Source organism: Canis aureus, chromosome 10 (assembly GCF_053574225.1).
Source record: "Canis aureus isolate CA01 chromosome 10, VMU_Caureus_v.1.0, whole genome shotgun sequence".
Lineage (NCBI taxonomy): Eukaryota > Metazoa > Chordata > Mammalia > Carnivora > Canidae > Canis > Canis aureus.
In genome coordinates, this window is record NC_135620.1 from 59428713 (window position 1) to 59453050 (window position 24338).

At 38.4% G+C, this 24338-nt stretch overlaps 1 protein-coding gene across 10 annotated transcripts in view; it reads left to right on the top strand.

Annotated features, from left to right (window-relative positions):
* Window positions 1–24338, top strand: part of PLPPR1 (phospholipid phosphatase related 1) — a 538830-nt gene that overhangs the window by 20165 nt on the left and 494327 nt on the right. For all 10 annotated transcript variants that reach the window (XM_077912712.1, XM_077912710.1, XM_077912715.1 and 7 more), the window contains one exon: window positions 10133–10241. The gene's annotated coding sequence lies outside the window, so the exon portion shown is untranslated. The remainder of the gene's footprint in view (window positions 1–10132; window positions 10242–24338) is intronic.

A 24338-nucleotide genomic window follows, 5' to 3' on the forward strand; every position in this document is an offset into this window, starting at 1 on the left:
GGCTCAGTTCAAAAAAGGTGTTGCCTGTGTTCTCCTCTAGGATTTTGATGGAATCTTGTCCCACATTTAGATCTTTCATCCATTTTGAGTTTATCTTTGTGTATGGTGAAAGAGAGTGGTCTAGTTTCATTCTTCTGCATGTGGATGTCCAATTTTCCCAGCACCATTTATTGAAGAGACTGTCTTTCTTCCAATGGATAGTCTTTCTTCCTTTATCGAATATTAGTTGACCATAAAGTTGAGGGTCCACTTCTGGGTTCTCTATTCTGTTCCATTGATCTATGTGTCTGTTTCTGTGCCAGTACCAAACTGTCTCGATGACCACAGCTTTGTAGTACAACCTGGCATTGTGATGCCCCCAGCTATGGTTTTCTTTTTTAAAATTCCCCTGGCTATTTGGGGTCTTTTCTGATTCCACACAAATCTTAAAATAATTTGTTCCAACTCTCTGAAGAAAGTCCATGGTATTTTGATAGGGATTGCATTATACGTGTATATTGCCCTGGGTAACATTGACATTTTCACAATATTAATTCTGCCAATCCATGAGCATGGAATATTTTTCCATCTCTTTGTGTCTTCCTCAATTACTTTCAGAAGTGTTCTATAGTTTTTAGGGTATAGATCCTTTACCTCTTTGGTTAGGTTTATTCCTAGGTATCTTATGCTTTTGGGTGCAATTGTAAATGGGATTGACTCCTTAATTTCTCTTTCTTCAGTCTCAGTGTATAGAAATGCCACTGATTTCTGGGCATTTTGTATCCTGCCATGCTACCAAATTGCTGTATGAGTTCTAGCAATCTTGGGGTGGAGACTTTTGGGTTTTCTTTGTAGAGTATCATGTCATCGGTGAAGAGGGAGAGTTTGACTTCTTCTTTGCCAATTTGAATGCCTTTAATGTCTTTTTGTTGTCTGATTGCTGAGGCTAGGACTTCCAGTACTATGTTGAATAGCAGTGGTGAGAGTGGACATCCCTGTCTTGTTCCTGATCTTAGGGGAAAGGCTCCCAGTGCTTCCCCATTAAGAATGATATTTGCTGTGGGCTTTTCGTAGATGGCTTTTAAGATGTTGAGGAATGTTCCCTCTATCCCTACAGTCTGAAGAGTTTTGGTCAGAAATGGATGCTGTATTTTGTCAAAAGCTTTCTCTGCATCTAATGAGAGGATCATATGGTTCTTGGTTTTTCTCTTGCTGATACGATGAATCACATTGATAGTTTTACGAGTGTTGAACCAACCTTGTGTCCCAGGGATAAATCCTACTTGGTCATGGTGAATAATTTTCTTAATGTACTGTTGGATCCTATTGGCTAGTATCTTGTTGAGAATTTTTGCATCCATGTTCATCAGGGATATTGGTCTGTAATTCTCCTTTTTGGTGGGGTCTTTGTCTGGTTTTGGAATTAAGGTGATGCTGGCCTCATAGAACGAATTTGGAAGTACTCCATCTCTTTCTATCTTTCCAATCAGCTTTAGGAGAATAGGTATGGTTTCTTTTTTAAACGTTTGAATGAATTCCCCTGGGAAGCCATCTGGCCCTGGGCTTTTGTGTCTTGGGAGGTTTTTGATGACTGCTTCAATTTCCTCCCTGGTTATTGGCCTGTTCAGGTTTTCTGTTTCTTCCTGTTCCAGTTTTGGTAGTTTGTGGCTTTCCAGGAATGCGTCCATTTCTTCTAGATTGCCTAATTTATTGGCGTATAGCTGTTCATAATATGTTTTTAAAATCGTTTGTATTTCCTTGGTGTTGGTAGTGATCTCTCCTTTTTCATTCATGATTTTATTAATTTGAGTCTTCTCTCTCTTCTTTTTAATAAGGCTGGCTAATGGTTTATCTATCTTATTAATTCTTTCATAGAACCAACTCCTGGTTCTGTTAATCTGTTCCACAGTTCTTCTGGTCTCGATTTCAATGAGTTCTGCTCGAATCTTTATTAACTCTCTTCTTCTGCTGGGTGTAGGATCTATTTGCTTTTTTTTCTCTAGCTCCTTTATGTGTAAGGTTAGCTTTTGTATTTGAGTTCTCTCCAGTTTTTGAATGGATGCTTGTATTGCGATGTATTTCCCCCTTAGGACTGCTTTTGCTGCATCCCAAAGATTTTGAATGGTTGTATCTTCATTCTCATTAGTTTCCTTGAATCTTTTTAATTCTTCCTTAATTTCCTGGTTGACCCTTTCATCTTTTAGCAGGATGGTCCTTAACCTCCACGTGTTTGAGGTCCTTCCAAACTTCTTCTTGTGATTTAGTTCTAATTTCAAGGCATTATGGTCTGAGAATATGCAGGGGACGATCCCAATCTTTTGGTATCGGTTCAGACCCGATTTGTGACCCAGTATGTGGTCTATTCTGGAGAAAGTCCCATGTGCACTTGAGAAGAATGTGTATTCAGTTGAGTTTGGATGTAAAGTTCTGTAGATATCTGTGAAATCCATCTGGTCCAGTGTATCATTTAAAGCTCTCATTTCTTTGGAGATGCTGTGCTTAGAAGACCTATTGAGTATAGAAAGAGCTAGATTGAAGTCACCAAGTATAAGTGTATTATTATCTAAGTATTTCTTCACTTCGGTTATTAATTGATTGATATATTTGGCAGCTCCCACATTCGGAGCATATATTTTGAGGATTGTTAAGTCCTCTTTTTGGATAGATCCTTTAAGTATGATATAGTGTCCCTCTTCATCTCTCACTATAGTCTTCGGGGTAAATTTTAGTTTATCTGATATAAGGATGGCTTCCCCTGCTTTCTTTTGAGGACCATTCGAATGGTAAATGGTTTTCCAACCTTTTATTTTCAGGCTGTTGGTGTCCTTCTGTCTAAAATGAGTCTCTTGTAGACAGCAAATAGGTGGGTGTTGCTTTTTTATCCAGTCTGAAACCCTGCGCCTTTTGATGGGGTCATTAAGCCCGTTCACGTTCAGAGTTACTATTGAGAGATAGGAGTTTAGTGTCATCATGATATCTATTCAGTCCTTGTTTTTGTGGATTGTTCCACTGAACTTCTTCTTTTTTTTTTTTTTTTTTTTAGAAAAGTTTTTTTTTTTAAATTTTTATTTATTTATGATAGTCACACAGAGAGAGAGAGAGAGAGAGAGGCAGAGACACAGGCAGAGGGAGAAGCAGGCTCCATGCACCGGGAGCCCGACGTGGGATTCGATCCCGGGTCTCCAGGATCGCGCCCTGGGCCAAAGGCAGGCGCCAAACTGCTGCACCACCCAGGGATCCCTGAACTTCTTCTTAAAGGGGAATTTTAAGGGTCCCCATTAAAATTTCTTGCAGAGCTGGTTTGGAGGTCACATACTCTTTCAGTTCCTGCCTGTCTTGGAAGCTCTTTTTCTCTCCTTCCATTTTGAATGAGAGCCTTGCCTGATAAAGTATTTTTGGTTGCATGTTCTTCTCATTTAGGATCCTGAATATATCCTGCCAGTCCTTTCTGGCCTGCCAGGTCTCTGTGGAGAGGTCTGCTGTTACCCTAATTCTCTTCCCCATAAAAGTCAGGGATTTCTTGTCTCTTGCTGCTTAAGGATCTTCTCTTTATCTTTGGAATTTGCAAGCTTAACTATTAAATGTCGAGGTGTTGAATGGTTTTTATTGATTTTAGGGGGGGAGCTCTCTATTTCCTGACCTGAAGGCCTGTTTCCCTTCCCAGATTAGGAAAGTTTTCAGTTAGGATTTGTTAGGATTATGTTCAAATACATATTCTGGCCCTCTGTCCCTTCCGGCGCCCTCGGGAACCCCAATTAAATGTAGGTTTTTCTTCCTCGGGCTGTCGTTTATTTCCCTTAATCTATCTTCATAGTCTTTTAATTGTTTGTCTCTTTTTTCCTCAGTTTCCCTCTTTGCCATCAACTTGTCTTCTATGTCATTCACTCGTTCTTCCACCTCGTTAACCCTGGTCATTAGGACTTCTAGTTTGGATTGCATCTCATTCAATTGATTTTTAATTTCTGCCTGATTAGCTCTAAATTCTGCAGTCATGAAGTCTCTTCAGTCCTTTATACTTTTTTCTAGAGCCACCAGTAGCTGTATAATAGTGCTTCTGAATTGGCTTTCTGACATTGAATTGTAATCCAGATTTTGTAACTCTGTGGGAGAGAGGACTGTTTCTGATTCTTTCTTTTGAGGTGAGGTTTTCCTTCTAGTCATTTTGCTCAGTGCAGAGTGGCCAAAAGCAAGTTGTATTGGGAAAAGGAGAAAAAGAGAGGAGAGAAAGAAGGAAAGAAAAGAGAAAAAGAAAAAAGAAAAAAGGAAGAAAAAAAGAGAAGAAAAAGTGAAAGAAAAAGAAAGGAAAAAAAAAAGGTGGGGGAAGGAAACAAATCAAAAAGCAAAAAAACAAAACAAAACAAAAAACCCCAAAATAAAAACAACAACAACAACAACAACAACAACAACAACAACAAAAAGAACCACGGGGGAGTATCTTCTGATTCTGTGTACTTTCAGTCCCTTGACTTCCCCTGGAACTTGTCCGTCTAGCTGGTCTTCTGGGGGAGGGGCCTGTTGTGCTGATTTTCAGGTGTGAGCACTTGGGGGAGCTGCTGTGCCCCTGCCTGGTGCAGGGCTCAGTGGGGGTTGTTTACCCCGTGAGGCCCCAGGAGGAACAGCCCCAGTGGCGGGGCCAGCTCTGGAGCCCTGGAGTCACCTCCTGCAGTAACTCCGGAGCTCTCGGTCTGCAGGGCCTGGAGGCTCTGGGGCGGGGCCGCTGATCTGCTCAGCTCGGGGCAGGAGCGTCCTTGCGGTCCTGGGCCCTCCCGGCCTCTGCCTGTCCCGGGGGAGGCCGGATCCTGGGCTGTGTCCCGGCGCCCTGTGTTCCGGAGCCTGTGCTGTTGGATTCGTGCTCCCGCCCGCAGCCCCCTCTGCGGAGCCGCTCCCGGGTCCCGCTGCCCGCGCTGCAGCCCTTAGGGAGCTCGGCGCACTCTCCCGGGGCACAGGTGTCTGTTAGTGTCCCCGGGAGCCCGAGGGCATCCCCGCCGCCCTGGGGTCCTGCTCCAACTCCCTGGGAGGCCTTTCCCCCCGGGAAGGTTGGTGCAGCTCCTGCTTCTCCTGGACGGGGCTCTCCTGTCCTGGGGACACTCGCCCGGCCTTAGCCCCGCTCCTCTCGGGCCCCTCCCCCTTGGAGGCCTTTTGTTTCTTTCTTTTTCCCCGTCTTCCTACCTCGATAGAAGCGCGAACTCTTCTCACTGCAGCATTCCAGCTGGTCTCTCTTTAAATCTCAGGCCGAATTCATAGATTTTCAGGATAATTTGAAGGTTTTCTAGGTAATTTGGTGAAACAGGTGATTTGGAGACCCTACTCTTCCGCTATCTTGCTCCTCCTCCTAAAAGTGATTAGAGTAACATAAATTTAGAAGTCTAAGATTATAAATGAAGTTATCTTATGACTGGAATGATATCATATGGGGGCCCGAAAAGCCCACTTCTAATCCATTGTGACCAGTTTTCCACATCATTTAATAGGTAGATATTAAGGGGCTACACAGAGTTTTCCTATACCCTCTGACTAATCTTGACAATTGTTGGGCACGCCACTAGTGGCCTGTCACTATTGTGTGTTAATGCGGTGTTCTCCTTCCTCCACACCATTCAGTCCACTTCATTTTGTAGATGAGAACTTCATCCAATCCAGGGTCTTAGTGTAAAGACAAGCTATGTGATTTCCCAAGATCAAGCTAGAATTTTAACCCAGATCTTAATATTCCAAAGTCAGTGTTCTCCCACTACATCAAGCAGTCTCCTTTCTTTCTTTTTCTTTCTTCTTTCTTTCTTTCTTTCTTTCTTTCTTTCTTTCTTTCTTTCTTTCTTTCTTTTTCTTTCTTTCTCTTCTTTCTTTTCTTTTCTTTCTTTCTCTTTCTTTCTTTCTTTCTTTCTCTTTTTTTAAAGATTTTATTTATTCATGAAAGACAGAGATTCTTTCCTTTCTTTCTTTCTTTCTCTCTTTTTTTTTTAAAGATTTTATTTATTTATTCATGAAAGACAGAGAGAGAGAGAGAGAGGCAGAGAGGCAGAGACATAGGCAGAGAGAGAAGCAGGCTCCATGCAGGGAGCCCGATGTGGGACTTGATCCAGAGACTCCAGGATCACACCCTGGGCCAAAGGCAGGCCCCAAGCAGTCTCCTTTTAATACGTTATTGAACGTGTTAGCCAAAGAGTAGCCTAGGTAATATGCAAATAAGACCAATATCACAGAAAAGGGACTTGTTTTGTGAACCTATTCATTTTTGTTAACCAGTCTCTTACATGGCATCAGCTCATGAAGGACCATTGATAGTCTATTAATCACTTAAATCTTATCAATCGACACTCAAAATTATGACAGTCCAAAACCTACATACCTTTCTGTCTCCCTCCTCCCCTCTCTCCTTCCCTTTTTTCTTTTTTTAAAGATTTTATTTATTTATTTGACAGACAGAGCCAGACAGCACAAGTGGGGGGAATGGCAGAAGGAGAGGAAGAAGCAGGTTTCCTGCTGAGCAGAGTCCAATCCAGGGCTCCATCCCGGGACCCCAGGATCATGACCTGAGCCGACGTCAGATGCTTGGTTGACTGATCCACCCAGGTGACCCTTTCTTTCCTTTTCTTTTCTTTTCTTTTCTTTTCTTTTCTTTTCTTTTCTTTTCTTTCTTTTCTTCTTTTCTTTTCTTTTCTTTTCTTTTCTTTTCTTTTCTTTCTCTTCTCTTCTTTTTTCTTTTTTCTTTCTTCCTATATATTTTTTCCAAACTTTTATTTTTAATCTGAATAACAATATATTATTAAACACTTGTTGCCATTAAACCCTAGCAGTTGGCTAATGTCCAGTTAGTAATTTAGACCTTCTAGGCTATTCTCCAGCCTAATTGTGTTGTTAATTCTTATCAAAATTTTGTTTAAGGAATAGCTTTGGAAACAACCAATGAAAATATGATCATCATGTGGCATACTCTATTGAGAATGGTAAACATTTAATATTTATTTAGAGATCCAATGGATTAGGGATAGACTGTCAACAGAGTCAGCACCTTTGTCTTTCTGGAAGTCATTTGTTTTGCCATCACAAGTCTGTCTATCACCTGCTTGTAGATATGTTTTTAGATTGTCCTGAAAGGAGTAGTTTAAACATCGTAGGAATATGAAATTAAATAATCTCTTAAGGAGATACTCCAAAAACCTTCTCTTTTCCTTAGTTGAGTTAAGCCAATATCCATGAATTGTTGAAGCCCATCCAAATGAAAGATGAATTCATCAGCCTTCTTCCTTTAATGGCCTTCTGCCCAAAATAAAACTGGCCAGCAAGCAATATTTATCTTAGTGATGCTGCCATTTCATATCACAAAGTGACCGTGTAGTCTCATAAACATAGTCCAAAAGTGCTGACTTTTAAAGGCAGTTGATTTTTTTTACTTGCTACTGTTTTATAGCTTTGCATAAAATGCTAATGCCATGACATTTGTAGAACTATTAAATCATTTTAATGAAAGAGTAACAGTTACACAACTAATTCATTTGGGTGCATTTCCCTTGCAGAATGGTTGATTGTAATGGGAAGGAGTCTTTTTTTTTTTTTTAAACTCCATAATTTTGTTCTCACATGGAACCAAATCCCATTATTTTGGTGTAGTTTGTAACCCAAGTCTAATGGAGCCAAATCCATTGACAGAATGTGTTGTCCCAAATCTGAGCTCATTTGCCTCATGGCCCCCACTTAATTTGATCTATAGTCCGGGCAAGCCAAGTATGCTTCTCTTGAGAAATACAGCATTCTGTTTCCCTTTTAAGTGGTTAGGGGTAAATATATGATTATGTACTTTTAGCTACTGAAAAATGAGCTCAATTGCCTTAACACCAAATCAAGGAAATTATTTGGGCTTTAAAAATTATCTTGTGATCACATAAGATGACAGCTGGGATTGATTCTTATACTAAGCCCACATTTCTTTGTTAATGGCCATCCCATGCAGCATATGCTGTCATATTTGGGCCCCTGCAGAAGGAAATGGCTAGAGAATCCTAGAGACACTAAGCACTGAGAGCAGTAGAATTGGATTTGTACTCTCAAATAGATCTCCACAGTACCAAACTGCATCTTTCTTCTAGAGTAGAAATGATTCTTATCTCTGTGCCCTGTCTCTGTTTTCAAAGGTTCCATTTACAGATAATTCTTATTTGTTTTTTTAAAATTTTTATTTATTAATTTATGAGAGAGAGAGAGAGGGAGAGGGAGAGGGTGCGAGTGAGCAGGGGGAGGAGTAGAGGGGGAGGGAGAAAGAATCTCAGACTCTAAGCTAAGTATGCAGCCTGGTGCAGGGCTCAGTCTCATGACCGTGAGATCATGACTTAAGCTGAAACCAAGATTGGACACTTAATGGACTGAGCCACCCAGGTGCCCCATATAATTCTTATTTCTTGAACACACAATTTTCTTTTTTCTTTCTTTTCTTTTTTTAAAGATAGATTTATTTATTTATTTATTTATTTATTTATTTATTTATTTATTTATTTATTTATGATAGACACACAGAGAGAGAGAGGCAGAGACACAGGAGGAGGGAGAAGCAGGCTCCATGCCGGGAACCCAATGTGGGACTCGATCCCGGGATCCCAGGATCGTGCCCCGGGCCAAAGGCAGGCGCCAAACCACTGAGCCACCCAGGGAACCCCCTATTTTCCAAAAGAAAATTTCCTGATGTGCTCAATTGTTTGGGATAAGAGAATTAACTTTATTGTTAATACTTTTTTCCCTTACAAAATGTATATTCTTGTGAATTATGGGAGCCTGCATTTACTTTGCTTACTCCAACCGTACATTTTTCTTTACTTTCCATAGTTTTGATTTTCTTCTGAAACAGCTAATCTCATCATCATTCTACTTTGAGTTAAAGGGTTTTGCTGCTAAAATGTTCCACCATTTAGTCATATCTTTTCCTTCATTCCAGACTTTTCTTGAGCATAGATATAAAATATTGCAGGGATATGGGGAAATTAGAATGTATTCCCTCAGGATGAATGGATTAAGCCTAGTATTTGGAACAATAGTGCTTTTCTGTATTTTATCTAGTTTTGATTAATCATTTTGGAACAAAATTTCTGCTAAAATAGTGCCTGTACAATATCACTCCAAGACTATAACAGTGAAATTGATGTCTTTTTGATTAACTGATGTTCAGTAGTTTTACTGTCCATACAATATAATTGATTAGATAAAACATAACTATTTAGGCTCTTGTTGGCAGCCTAGTTTACTACCTTTTCTTATTCACAATGAAAGGGCAAGCGTTTCTTTTTGTTTCCCTTGCTGCTACTGCTATTGCCAAGAGATCAATGAGCTCCTGGACAGCTACCAGAAATATGTCTGTATGCACCATTGACTGCTGGAGTTCAGGAGGTGGGTGGGGAAAGGGAGGCTCCTCTGCTGGAGCTCCCACATCACAGGTGGAGAGTCCCTAGGAGGCTCCTGGCCTGTAGGGCACATCCAGCTCTTCCCTGCCCATCTCCACACTCACCTAGCTCTTTCCATTCATACCATACACACATTGCCTGTTCACATTCATTCTCCCCCTTTGCATTGTGATAGGCACACATTCACTGCTAGCCTCCACAGGCACACATTCTTTGTTCTGCCAACCACTCTCCATTGATAAGGAGAAATTAATTTATGAATTAGACACATTGCAAAATGCTACTGTGACTTCAGTCCACATCAGATGTGGGCTGATGAAGTGCTGTAAGCAGTGTGTCATTTGCTCTTTGGGCATTTCCAACTTCTCTCCCATCTTCATTTACTATGAGAAGACATTGTTCGGCTACTTTCCAGGGTTGTGACAGCTCCGTCCTCACTTAGGTGAGGAGCAGATCCTCTGGAGCCCTGTGAAGAACTTAAAAACAAAACCAGGTTTTACAGACTTCAATCTGTGCAAGAACTTGTGGCAGGAGTAGTGAATCCCACACGGGGCCTGGCTTTGTTTGCATTACTGTTTCTCAGGGATATGTTTGGAGGGCCAGAGTTTCTATTTGTGTTTACGTAGGTACTGAATTGAATGTGTACAATTTTATGATTATTTTTCAGCTAGATCATCAGAATACAAATTTTGTCCGTTAAAATATCATGTGTTTCTTTGGATTAATGTCTTTTTTTTTTAAAGATTTTATTTATTTATTTATGACAGAGAGAGACACAGGCAGAGGAAGAAGCAGGCTCCATGCAGGGAGCTCGACGTGGGACTCGATCCCGGGTCTCCAGGATCACGTCCTGAGCCAAAGGCAGACACCCAACCGGTGAGCCACCCAGGCGTCCCTGGATTAATCATTCACTATTTTTATGAGCTGTAGTAAAAATGAAATGAAAATCACTTTGTCACTTAATCCTGTGTATCATTAACTGTGCATTTAAACTCCAGGATCTGATACTACTAATAGCAAAAATTATATAGTAATTAAAAGTTTATAAAGTACTTCCACAAATGTTTGACCCTCACAACAACTCTGTAAGGTACATTTGTAATCCCAGCTTTATTGCTGAGAATACTGAGGTATCTAAGCATGTAATAAACTGGATGTTTTTTTTCTTTTCCAGGTTTTTTGGGTATAACTAACAAGATCTAACACACAGTGTACAATATGATGACTTGATATACATGTACTTTATGAAATGATTACCACAATCAGGTTAATTAACATGTATGTTTGTTGCTAAATCAGTGTAATAGAAGAGGCCATTTACTATATGTCATTGAATTACCTGAAAAATTATGTCTGAATTGTTAACAGGAAATAATGATGAATATAAAGACTTAATTTGTGTATAGTAATTTTGGCCACAGCAAGTTTCCAGAAAGTTGTCAACCAGGTCTGCTGCATAATTTCAATGATGGATTTCATTGCCATGAACTCAGATGCATTTTTAGATGACAGCTGTGCCATTGCCAGTCCAGCATCAGCCCATGAAAAAGCCTGGATTCTGTAGATAAGATATAAGTTAAGCAAGTACTTCTGAGAAGAGAGTATTATAGGACAATGAAGACTAGAAAGGACCCCACAGACCATTATTACCTTCTTGTTTTTCCAAGACTTAAGTAGGGAGAGTAGCTGGTTGTCAGTGTGACATATATGAGTACAGAAAAACTTTCCTCCTTTCAGTACTTCTCCATTTTTTAAAAAGATATTTATTTATTTGAGACAGAGAGATTGAGGGAGAGAATGGGAGAGAGAAACAGGGAGGAGGGTCAGAAGGTAAGGGAGAATCAGAGCCCCTCCTGAGCAGGGAGCCTGAAGGCGCTCAATCCCAGGACCCTGGGATCATGACCTGAGCCAAAGGCAGATGCTTAACAGACTGAGCCACCCAGGTGCCACCAATTTCAAATATAAGAATTTCTCTGTTGGCTAATACCCATTTAGCTAAAATGTCTCTACAGTTACTTTTGTAGTCATGACACATCTTTTCATGTACAGACAAATTTAATCTTCTCTAGGTTCCCTACTTTAAGACATTTTCCCTGGATGATTTTGTGTATTCCCAAGTATTCAAATATTACGAATATCCTGGGTTCTCAATCTTATAGCATAAGCTCACTCTTATGTTCCAGGCTGTTTTTTCTTTCTTTCTTTTTTTTTTTTCAAATTTAAATCCAGTTTATAATCTTGTCCCCCAAATCTCATTTCTTTGTCTTCATTAATGGCACTTCCATCTCTTCCATCCTCTGATGCATAAGTTAGGAACCTCATTGTTTCTTTTCCCCTATGTAAAATACATAGGGGAAATACATTGGGTTGTGTTGATTCTAACTCTCAAAAACTTCTGAAGCTGCCTTTTCCTCTCTATCCCTGTGACCGCTGCTCTGCTTTAGCTCATCATCATCTCCTACATGGATTGTTGTGAGTGACCTTTGATGGGTCTGATGTCTGTGCTGTAGTTCTCTCCTTCCAATCTATCCTCTGCATCCTTATCACTGATTTTATAAAACTAATCTTCCCTCTCTGCTTGATTAAAATCTTGAATGTGTTCCTTTAAGGACAGGTTCAATTCCCTAAGGGTTATAGTGAAAGACTTCACAATCTGATTGCAGTCTGACAACAACAATGTATACAAATATATATGCATATGAATATATGTATATACCGGCATATATATGTGTATACACACACACACACACACACACACACACACACACACATAGTTTAGCTTAATTTTTGCTGTTTCCTACTATGTTACCTATATGCTAATCACACTAGACAACCCAGAAGTCCTCAAGTACAATGTATATTTTCAAGCCTCCTTGCCTTTGCTCATGCTGTACCCCCTGTTTGGAATGTCTTTTACCTTATATGATAATATTCTATTTATGCTTTCTAATCAAGCTCAAATGTCATCTCCCTTGTGAAACCTCTCTTGACTGTTTCTTTTCAATTCCCTATCCAATCCTTTTCTCTCAGGTGGAATGAATCTTTGTGAAGGTCTCCCTGCTCCCCTTCCCCCCCACTGTAGAATGGACTTGAGCATTGCATTTAGAATGGATTCAGTCATTGTAGTTCTCTCTCTACTGTAAATGTGTCCTCTCCTGAAAGAGGGGAATAATCAAGGTTTGTTCATGAGGCTTGGTCAATGGGCTGATTAATCTTACTCCTCAGATGCTGCCTGGTTTCTCCTTATCTGAATCTGTCACATCCCTTTCATTCTCAGACTCCTATAGTTAGCCACTAGAGCCTGGACAAAACTGGGGAGGGAAATGGCTCAGTAATATAGGCTTTTCAGGTAAAATTACTCAGTTTCTATGAATTCCTTATTTCTCAGACTTAATGTTACTGGTTTTCTGACCCTGTGCCTGACCTAACTTTAGATAGCTGCGCCTGTGCTGTTAGCCACCTGCCTAGTTATTTTCTCCTGTCAATTAGCTGCCATCTGAATCCCTGGGTACTGGACTGCTGCCATCTGTACCTGCCATGTCCTTTGGCCATCCGCCAAACTGTCCAACCTTCTGTGCTTTTGTGGTCATCTGAAATTCTTCACTTTAACTCTCCTTGTTCTGATCAAGGACCTTTAGCTTCCAATCTTGGGAGCCAAACTGATAATTTGTTATCTTTGAGGGGAGATATACTAAAGTACTTATAATTGGAATATATTGTGGATATGTTTGGTTGGAAATAGAGAATATGACTGAGAAAATAAGACCCTGGCCAGATAATTTTGATAGGTACAAAAATGGGAATGGGAAAGATCTAGAGTTGAGGGCATGTCTAGGTGACATATGACAGTAGTAGGATATCTAAGGAGAGGTACCACAGAAGGGGTGAAGAGTCATCAAAGAGACTTTAACTATTTCAGCATTTGACATGGGCCTGGATTGAGTTCCAGCAGTATATGTCTTCATTATGAAACATAAAATAGGGCTCTCCTATAATTGTAGGAGATACAAAATTGAACTTTTAGAGTTAGGACTAGGTCTAATAATTTAAATACACAATAAAAGCTCTGCATATCTCTTTGCACAAAGCATTATACCTTCCAGGATCTCACACTTAAAAACTATTCCTGAAAAAAAGAATTCATTGGAATATTCCATTTCATAGAAAATTTCAAATTTAATTGCATAAATTCATCATTACATAATTTATTATTGAAGTGTGGAACAATGCCTTCCTTTCACTGGTAGAATAATATTCGAAGACTTACAATGAAATAATGCAACTGAAGTAAGCATGGTTTTGGTACACTAGAAATATCCAGAAATATTGGGTTGTCAGGGAGGGAGTAAAATGTGTTCACTAGGGCACGGACTAGGGGCTGAAGAATGATAGAGGCCTGACCTGGAACAAACAAACCTGGGCTACTCAAATACAACACTCTCAAGTTTGTTTTGGGAGGAAAAAAGATGGAGATAGCTCCCTGTAATCCAACACCAATGAGAAGTGTCCACTGGCAAATGATCACTGTTTTGGGAAATACCCATACGGAGAAATTGGAGTTAAATTCAGACTCTAGGGGAAGAGGCTGTAAAGAATTAGAATCCAGAAGGCAGTAGGATGCAATGAAGGGAGTGCTGCCTCTTACCTGCAGTGTGAACATGAGTAAGTTTCTTAAACTCCCTAAGCCTCAGTTTTCTTATGATGATGATGATGATGATGATGATGATGATGATGATACTAGCACCTTATTTAAGGAATAAATGAGATAACATTAAATATATGAAGAGCTTAGAATTGTGCCTTGCTAATAGTAGATTCTCAGTATATCCTTCACTATCCACACTATCCACTAGTCATCTTGAGGTCTTTTTATTAAGTCTGGAATTCAAAGTCACCTTCATTTAATAGGACCCTAGCCAAAAATAATGGAAATGTGGGCAGAGCTCCAGTCCTAGAAAAGGGGCTGCAGCTACAGAAAGTAGAAAAAATCAGAACGAATGGGACAAAGGTGGCTGGGCTGCAGCAGCCTAAGGATTTCAGAGTATACTACTGGTTTCTGTTTCTGATTAGCAGAATGAAGGACTCAGAAAATAATCAATCATAAAAAGATAATTCATATGATTGTCCCAAATATGCATTTGCAATGATCTTTAAAAATTTTTTTTAAAGATTTTATTTCTATTTATTCATGAGAAACACACAGAGAGAGGAAAAGACATAGGCAGAGGGAGATGGAGGCTCCCCATGGGGAGCCTGATGCGGGACTCAATCCCAGGATCATGCCCTGAGCATGCTCAACCACTGAGCTGCCCAGTTGCTCCGCACAGGCAATGATCTTTATAAAAACAACAGTTGTCACAAATGGCCAAGTCATTCTTTGAAGTTATGTTTCTGAGCCCTAGAATGGCAAGAACTATCATTTTGTACCCTATAAATATTGTCTTGGTCTTTTTGCCAAGAATGATAAAGCATTTTCTTTTCTGTTTAATGCTATCATTATTTTTTTTAGCAACCTCATGTCCCAGTAACTTCTATATGAAAGAGGACTGACTAAAGTCTAGCGGCCAGGCTAAACTCAAGGACGGCAGTCAAAATCAGGCCAACCAGAGAATGCCTTCCTTTATTACTGTGGCAGAGTGCTTACATGACATGAGGAAAGAGCCATGATGAGATGATCTTTGGGGGAAGATATCAGGGATGAATACAGAAATGAATGGGGTACTCTCATGTGCTGTGGATGTAGCTTCCATGGGGATTATCAGTTGTCAGTGGACATGTGATTTCAGATCATAATGTATTTATGGTAATGCTGCCTATTGCTATGCAACAGGGCTGATTTCCCCCATATAAATGAAAGCAGGAATTAAGAAATCTAGAATCACTTATTTGTAAAGCAGTACACGTTGGAGTGTCTGTTGAACACTTCATTAGGAAAAAACTACACCTGAGACAGTGAGTTTTTGAAAGTTTCTATTTACTAATTCTTTGTTTGCTAATAAGCAGGTGACTGAAGCATTCAGGGCCAAAACAGCAGGTTTCATTTAGTAATGGCTTGTGGGTCAAATCTGGCTTGCTGCCTGTTTCTGTATTACCCAAGAACTGGGAATGGTTATTACATTGTTATATGGTTGAGAAAAATTGGAAAGAAGCATATTTCATGATGCCTGAAAATCTTATGGATTGCAATTTTCAGTGTCAGTAAATCAAGTTATATTGCAGCACAGTTACATTAATTCATGTTCATGTTTTCTATGGCTATTTTTGTGCTACATGACAGAAGTGAGTAGTTGCAACAGAGACCTTATGGTAAAGCCTAAATATTTACTGTAAAGCCTGAAGCCTAAAATATTTACTATCTGGCCCTTTACAGAGCAAGTGTGCTAATCCCTGATCTAGATTTCAGTATAGCTAAAATAACATAACTATATTGCTCCCAGGTATTTAAAAAAAATATAGATCCTTAGAGTTTGAAGCACCTTGAATCAAAAGGAGTGATAAGTATCTGTGCTTACTAGTTGAGAAAAAGTGAAATGACAATATCTGACACATAGTGGTCTTTGGCTTATGAATGAATGAAGTAACTGTGACTTTTGAGACAGATAACATGCTTACGCTAAATAACTGTGGTTTTTTTGTAATAGGAAAGAGGCTGTGGTCATGATAGAAACTGGATCATGTTATGTGTACAAGTAATATATATTCTTATGCTGTTTATCATAGATGATATTATGCTAATATTTCCTCTTTAAAATGTTGATAAAAACCAAGACTTTGTATAATAGCCCTTTTAATCATGGTGGTATTATTGGTATTAAGAAATAATAAAGGATCAATCTCACTTGTTTTGCAAATGATACATATATTCTCAAAGGCACTAATCCTTTTCCTCAAGCCTATTGTGTCAACAAGGAATGTATTCTGCAGCTAGTGGACAGCCTGGCAAACATAGGCTTAAGCAGAGAAGTGTTTTTCTTTTAAACTCAACTGTGTTCAGCCTCTTCTATCTTTTCCCTTTGCTGTCCTTGGCATGTTGCTTTGTAAGATCATATTGTACTATCGCTGCCACAGGTCCAGACATAACACCTGTGTTCAGGGAGGAAAGTGTCATGGGGGAATGTGTAAAACTCATCAGTTTAAGTAAAAGTTCCTAGAATCTGCTGTTTGACTTCTGTTTATGTCTCAATGGCAAAAATTGTGTCACTCCTAGCTTTAAGAATAAGCTGGGAATGAGGGTGCCTGGGTGGCTCAGATGGTTGGACATCTGATTTTTGATTTCAGCTCAAATCACGTTCTCAGAGTCTTGAGATTGAGCCTCATGTTGCATCAGGCTCCACATTCAGCAGGGAGTCTGCTTGGGATTCTCTCCCTTGTCCTCTTTCCCTCACCCCCATACTATGTGCACATGTGCTCTCTCTCTCAAGTAAATAAATCTTTTTTTTTTTTTTTTTTTTAAAGAATAGGTTGGAAATGTATTCAAACTTTAATGAGGGTAGGCATGTGGAAGACGAATGGCAAGCAGCAGGAATGGCTGTTGGGGATATCCACTATACCCACAAATAAATGTAAACGATCAACTGCAGAAGCAGTTTTGACAACAGTCATTGCATCTTTTTTGTTTGTTTAAGTGCACTTTAAAAAGATACAGATAGGGCAGTCCCGGTGGCCCAGTGGTTTAGCGCCGCTTTCAGCCCGGGGTGTGATCCTGGAGACCTGGGATCGAGTCCCACATCAGTCTCCCTGCATGGAGCCTGCTTCTCCCTCTGCCTGTGTCTCTGCCTCTCTCTCTCTCTCTTTGTGTCTGTCATGAATAAATAAATAAAATCTTTAAAAAAAATAAAAAGATACCGATATTCTAAAGGGCCAAAGCCAAAAGGGGAAATGATTCAGCAGGCGCCTTCTGACTTAACTATCAGTGGTATCAGTGATAGCTATTTCACTGAATATTGTCCATTCATTTCCAAATTATCCCAAAACATCATCTTTTCTATAATGCACAAGCATAACTAATAGTTATATACATTTGTTTTTTTTTTTTTTTTTTTTTTTTTAGTTATATACATTTGGAGAGGCATTGAATCATCTTTGTGACTTTTGCAAAGCAATTAAACATTTTGTGCAGAAACATTTCACATGAAACTGGGACTGGGTGTGAAAAACATTCATCTGTTTCCATTTTAATCCTCAATCTATAATAAAAATGCTAATCACAGAATGTTGGAGCAAGTAGGAGGGCCTTTGTAGACCCTTTGGTCTAAAACCCTCATTTGTGATTCAAAATGGGCCTCATTATGCCAGCCCTATGGGAAGATGTCTGTGTCTTCCTCAGGGTGACAGGACAGCGCTTCCTGCTTTATTATTGTTGCCTTAATGACTTCGCTGAGTTGATATCCAATATATAGGTCATTATTTTCCCTTTCCTGGGAACCCTGAAAAGTACAGCAGATGGAAACTTATGGAGTGCCAGATAGTCTTTCTGCTTTCATTGCTTCTCTATCCATTTGGATGGTGAGTGATTTAATTGTGTCTAGATTCAAGTTCTGTTGCTGCCCAGAGTAAGTTTTGAGGGGAGGAGTCTTCTGTGTTACCTCTAATTTGATTCATGACATAGAGTGTATCCAGTGTAACCTCCCCTTTTTTTGGGTGAGAAAGAATCCAGTTTGAGTAATGTGCTCAGGATTACACTGATACTTAGTGCCAATATAAAATGTTGGTTCGGATTTCTAACCCAGTGCTTTTTTCATTATATCATGCTACAGAAAAAGCTGTATTTTCTAGGAGGTACGTAAAAGCAAAGGCAAAACAAAACAGAATGAAGCGTCTTGAGATTTGAGACCAAGTTAAAGAGCTACATGCCCTTGTCTTTGACTTGCCCTTTTAAAAATAGCTTAATTGATCATCAGGGAAATGCAAATCAAAACCACAATGAGATATTACCTTATACCTGTTGGAATGGCTAAAATAAAAAGCACAAGAAACAAGTGCTGGTAAGGATGTGGAGAAAAAGGAACCCTTGTGCATCTTTGGTGGGAATGCAAATTGTGGAACAGTATGGAGGGTCCTCAAAAATTGAAAATAGAATTACCATATGATCAGTAATTCAGCTAATATCTTTCATATTTCAAAGAATATGAAAACACTAATTTGAGAAGATGTACTCTTATATTTATTGAAGTATTATTTATAATAGCCAAGATATAGAATTAGCTCAAATGTCCACTGATAGATGAATGGATAAAGATGTGGTATAGACTTACAATATAATATTATGCAGCCATAAGAAAGAATGAAATCTTGCCATTTGCACCAACATGGATAGAGCTAAAGAGTATAATGCTAAGTAAAATAAACTCTAAGAAAGACAAATACCATATAATTTCACTCATATGTAGAACTTTTTTTTTAAAGATTTTATTTAATTTGAACTCCAATAAAAAAAAAGACTTTATTCATGAGAGAGAGAGAGAGAGAGAGAGAGAGAGTCAAAGACATAGGCAGAGGGAGAAGCAGGCTTCATACAGGGAGCCTGATGTGGGACTTGATACTGGGACTCTAGGATTGTGCCCTGGGCCCAAGGCAGGTGCTAAACTGCTGAGCCACCCAGAGATCCCCTCATGTGTAGAACTTAAGAAACAAATGAACAAAGAATAAAGGAGAGAAACCAAGAAACAGATTTTTAACTATAGAGAACAAAGATTGTTATCAGAGGAGGAGGTTGGTGGGGGGGATGGGTGAAATAGGTGAAGAGAATTCAGAGCATACTTATCAATCTGAGCACTGAATAATGTATAGAATTGTTAAATCATTGTATTGTACATCTGAGACTAAAATAAAACTGTATATTAACTATACTGGAATTGAAACAAAAAATGTAAAATCATAAATAAAATACTGATAAGGTTAAAAAAACTTAATCGAGGTATTATTGACATTCAGCAAACTCTATTTCAAGTGTACAATTTGATAAGCTTTTTTAAAATTTTTTAAAAATTTTTATTTATTTATGATAGTCACAGAGAGAGAGAGAGAGAGAGAGGCAGAGACACAGGCAGAGGGAGAAGCAGGCTCCATGCACCGGGAGCCCGACGTGGGATTCGATTCCGGGTCTCCAGGATCGCACCCTGGGCCAAAGGCAGGTGCTAAACCACTGCGCCACCCAGGGATCCCCTTGATAAGCTTTGATGTACATACACCCGCACCTAGATATGCCTGTATATAAATACAACATGAGACAATAGCTAGAACCAAGATAATGAATATATTCTTTACCCTCAAGAGTTTCATAGAGCACCCTTGTAATCTCTTTCTTTCTAAAATATAACGTGCCTTTTTTTTTTATTGGTTGCTCTTAAAATTTTGTTTTTAAATAAGATTCTTTACTGTTTTATGTTTTTTTTTAAAGATTTTATTATTCATGAGAGACAAAGAGGGGCAGAGATATAGGCACAGGGAGAAGCAGGCTCCATGTGTGGACCCCGATGTGAGACTGGATCCCAGGATCCTGGGATCACAACCTGAGCCAAAGGCAGATGCTCACCACCCAGGTGCACCACTGGCTACTCTTCAAATTTATGTTTTTCACTTTTTTCCCCCAATTTGATTATGATGTGACTTGGTGTAATTTTCTTTTCTTTTATTTGGAGTTTATTGAGTTTCTTGGATCTGTGGGTTGATAGTTTTTTATTAAACTCGGAAAACTTTCAGCTACCATTTTTTTCTGATATTTTTTTGTCTTCTTTTTATTCCCTCTTTTTTTAGGGCCCTCTAAAACCCATGTATTAAGCCACTTGAGTTTGTCCCACAGCTCACTGATGCTATGTTAAAAAATTCTGTTTTCTCTTTGTTTTTCTTTTGGATATTACTGATATCTTCAAGTTCACTGATATTTTATTCTGCCATTTTTCTTCTTCCATTAATCCTATCATTTTTATGGGATTTAAATCCCATGTATTTTTGTTAAATTAAATCCCATTTAAATCCCATGTATTTTTATTTTACATATTAACAGTTATAATCTGTACAAAGTCAATTTGGATCTATTTAACTTTTTGAATTTATGGTTTGCAGTTACAACTTTTTTTTTTTTTTTAAAGATTTTACTTATCTATTTGAGAGAGTGCGTAAGAGTCTGTGTATGTGTGAGCAGGGGGAGGGGCAGAGCACAGAGCCTCATGGGAGACTTGATCTCAGGACCCTGAGATCATGACCTGAGCTGTAATCATGAGTTGGCCACTTAATCAGGTAAGCCACCTAGGCACTCTCAGTTATCTCTTTTAATGTTCTTATCTACTAATGGTAACATACTAATGCTAATGTATGTCAGTTCTGGTAGATTTTTCTCCTCACTTTTGTAGATTTGATCATCTTTGGATTCTAGACATTGTGAATTTTAGTTTGCAGGTTCTGGATATGCAGTGTGTAATTTGTAGAGGTATCTTGGCTAAAGAAGCAGTGAAACCATCAAAACCTAAATATCATTTACATGCAGAATTTAGAACATGTGCATTCATCAAGTATGTGTGTAATTTACACATGATGGTGATAGGAAGGGAGAATTAGCATATTTTTTCGGCTTAGTTGCCATCAAACATAATGAATTCTAAAATGTCTAAAACTATGGATAATCACATTGTCAAGAAAGTGGTTTAGAGTTGAAGATTTACATACGAATATCTTTTGATGGTGTAGCTATAATGACAAAAATATTTTGCAGTAGTTATTTAGATTATATGAATTTATAAGTTAATTTATTTTTAAAATAAACATGTTGAAATCACATTATACCTACAAATTTTTAGCCTGCTTTATTCACTACCAAGATAATAGTCATTTATCAATATTATATTGAAGTTTTTCTCTGTAATCACAATTTATTGTTGTGGGAGTTCATCAAGAGGACATGATGACCAGTTGACCCATGAACGAAATCTAGGCAATTGGGGGCTTCCCCCTCCTACCTCCCCCTGTCCTAGGAATGTGTATTCTACCCACCATTCCCACAGTGGGTGCTGTTTCAAGGAGGTAGCCTTGAGCGAGTAAGGTGCTGTTGTGACCATCTGGACTGAATACATGATTGAACCCAGTTAACCCCTGTATACAATCTTTTCAGATTCTTATGGGCAGGTGTGGAGATCTACTTGTCTTGCAGCTACCCAAGACAAGGCTTGTAAGTTCTCTTAAAACTGCCATCTCCTTAAAAAACAAAAAACAAAAAACAACCCCAAAAAACCCTGTCACCTACTAATCTGGAGTGGTCTGCCTCTTTCTTTCTTCTCTCCTGGTCCTCTGTGTACAGGGCCAATTTATGAACCAACATTTATAGAGATAGTATAATATTTCACTGTAACTTCATCTTGCTTAACCAATCTTGTGCTCACAATTATCCCCATATTTATATCATTATATTCTTGTCCAATTTATTACTTAGCTCAATTTCCATAAGTTGGGGAATGAAGCCAAAGGATACAATGCATATTTCCAAATGTGTTTATGCATTCTCTTAGACAATGGGAATTGTTCATTTTGATATTAAATATGTCACAAGAATTGATAGTTCATAATGGTATATTTATAGCTTTCATTAATAAGGAGGTTGCTTACTTTTCATGTTTATTAAACATTTGTTTTCACTTTTTAAACAATATTTTATTTATATGTTAGTGAGGAAGGGGGGAGAGAGAATGAGAAAGAGAGAGAGAGAGAGAGAGAGAAGGAGCAGGGGCAGAGGGAGAGGCAGAGGCAGACTCTTCCCTGAATAGAGAGCCCGACACTGGCTCAATCCTAGGACCTTGGGATCATGACCTGAGCCAAAGGCAGATGTTTAACTGACTGAGCCACCTAGGCACCCTCGATTTTACTTAAAAAAAAAAAAAAAGATTTTATTTATATATTTAGAGAAAGTGTGAACCTGGAAAGGGGCAGAGGGGAGAGGGAAAGAGAATCTCAGGCAGACTCCATGCTGAGCACAGAGCCCCATGTGAGGCTCAGTCTCATGACCTCAAGATCATGGCCTGAGCCAAAATCAAGAATCAGTCACTCAACCAACTGAGCCAGCCAGGTGCCTCTATACTTTTTATAAAATGTCTGGTCATATGCTTTGCTCATTTTTAAAATGGAGTCATTTTGCTTTTCATTTTGATTTGAATGAGTTTTTAAATTGTCTCTCTTTTTTTAAAGATTTATATGTTTTAAAGAGAGCTTGCATGCATGCAAATGGGCGGAGGGGCAGAGGGAGAGAATCTCAAGCAGACTCCCCACTGAGTGTGAAGCCCCTTGTGGGGCTCTATTTCATGATCCACGAGAACTGAGCCACTCAGGCATCCCTAAATTATTTCTTGATCATTTATGTTGCAAATATTTTCTAAGTGTTTTCATTTTTATGTTGCCTTTTTAATATTTTTGCCATTTTTAATTAGCATTAAATTAGTATTTTTCTTTGTATTTTCTGCCTTTGCTATTATGTTAGAAGTATCTTTGAGTTTTATCATTTTAGTTTTCTACTTAAGTTTTAATAAATCTGGAATTTTAAAAATATAAAATGAAAGATATGAATCTATTTATTTTTAATTAGTGTCTGGCCAGTTCTCCCAGTATCATTTATTGAATAATACATTATTTCTCCTTACTAATTTAAAGTTACATTTTGTCATTTAATATATTGTCAGTTAGGTTTTATATAGTAAATACTTGTTTGGTTGTAACCACATAGTTACCAATGTATTTTCTCACTTTTTTCTCAGACTTTTAAACTGAGATTTTCTTCCTTCTGGCTAAGTATATCTGTTAGAATTTTTTAAAAAATGGTTCATTCTTTGAAGGTAAACTACAGGTTTTATTGTAGGTAGAACTTCTTTGTTTTGAAAAACTAGTTTCACTCGTTTTCACAGTTATTTTCTCTTAGCACATTGTAATTATTTTCTGTTTCCTACTATTGTTATTGAAAAGTTAGTTGTCAGTCTAATCTCATTCCTTTGTTGGTGCTTTGTCCTTTTTTTCTGGCTATATTTAATTTGTTTTTCCCACTTCACATTCTTCTGTTTTACTGTGATGTGTCTGGGAGTGTATTATTTTGGAACAGTATGTGAAATGGAATACACTGGGGTTTTTGAATCTGAGAATTAGAATCTTTTATAAATTTTAGAAAATTATCAGTCATTGCCTATCTAGAATGGAGCTGCAGTTGGACCTGTATTAGACCCTCTCATTATATACTCCATCCTCTTAACCTTTTTTATTTTTATTTTTCTTGGGAATACTCCTTAATTATTTTTTCCCCAGCTTTATTGAGATATTATTGACATACAACACTGTACATTTAAGGTATACAATGTGATGATTTCATATATGTATATATTGCAAATGATTACCATAATAAAGTTAACACATTTATCACTTCATAGTTAACAGTTTATCTTTTTTTGTGGAGAGAACTTTTTTTTAAAAGTTTTTATTTTAATTCAGTTAACACAAAGTGTTATATTAATTTCAGGTATACAGTATAGTAATTCAACAGATCCATGTATCACTTGTGCTCATCAGAAGTGCACTCCTTAATTTCCATCACTTACTTAATCCATCCCCCTTTCCCCCTGTAATCATCAGATTGTTCTCTGTAGTTAAGAGGGTGTTTCTTGCTTTCACTCTCTTCCTCTCTTCCTCTTTCATTTCTTTCCCTTTGCTTGTTTTGTTTCTTATATTCCACAAATGAGTGAGATCATATGGTATTTGTCTTTCTGTGACTGATTTCACTGAGCCTTCTACCCTCCAGATCCATCCATGTTGTTGCAAATGGCAAGATGTTATTCTTCTTTATAGCTGAATAATATTTCATTGTGTATATATACCATATATTTTTTTTATCCATTCATCGATTAGTGGACACTTGGGATACTTCCATATCTTGGCTATTGTAAATAGTATTACTATAAATATGGGGTGCACGTGTCCCTTTGAGTTAGTGTTTTTGTGTTCTTGGGT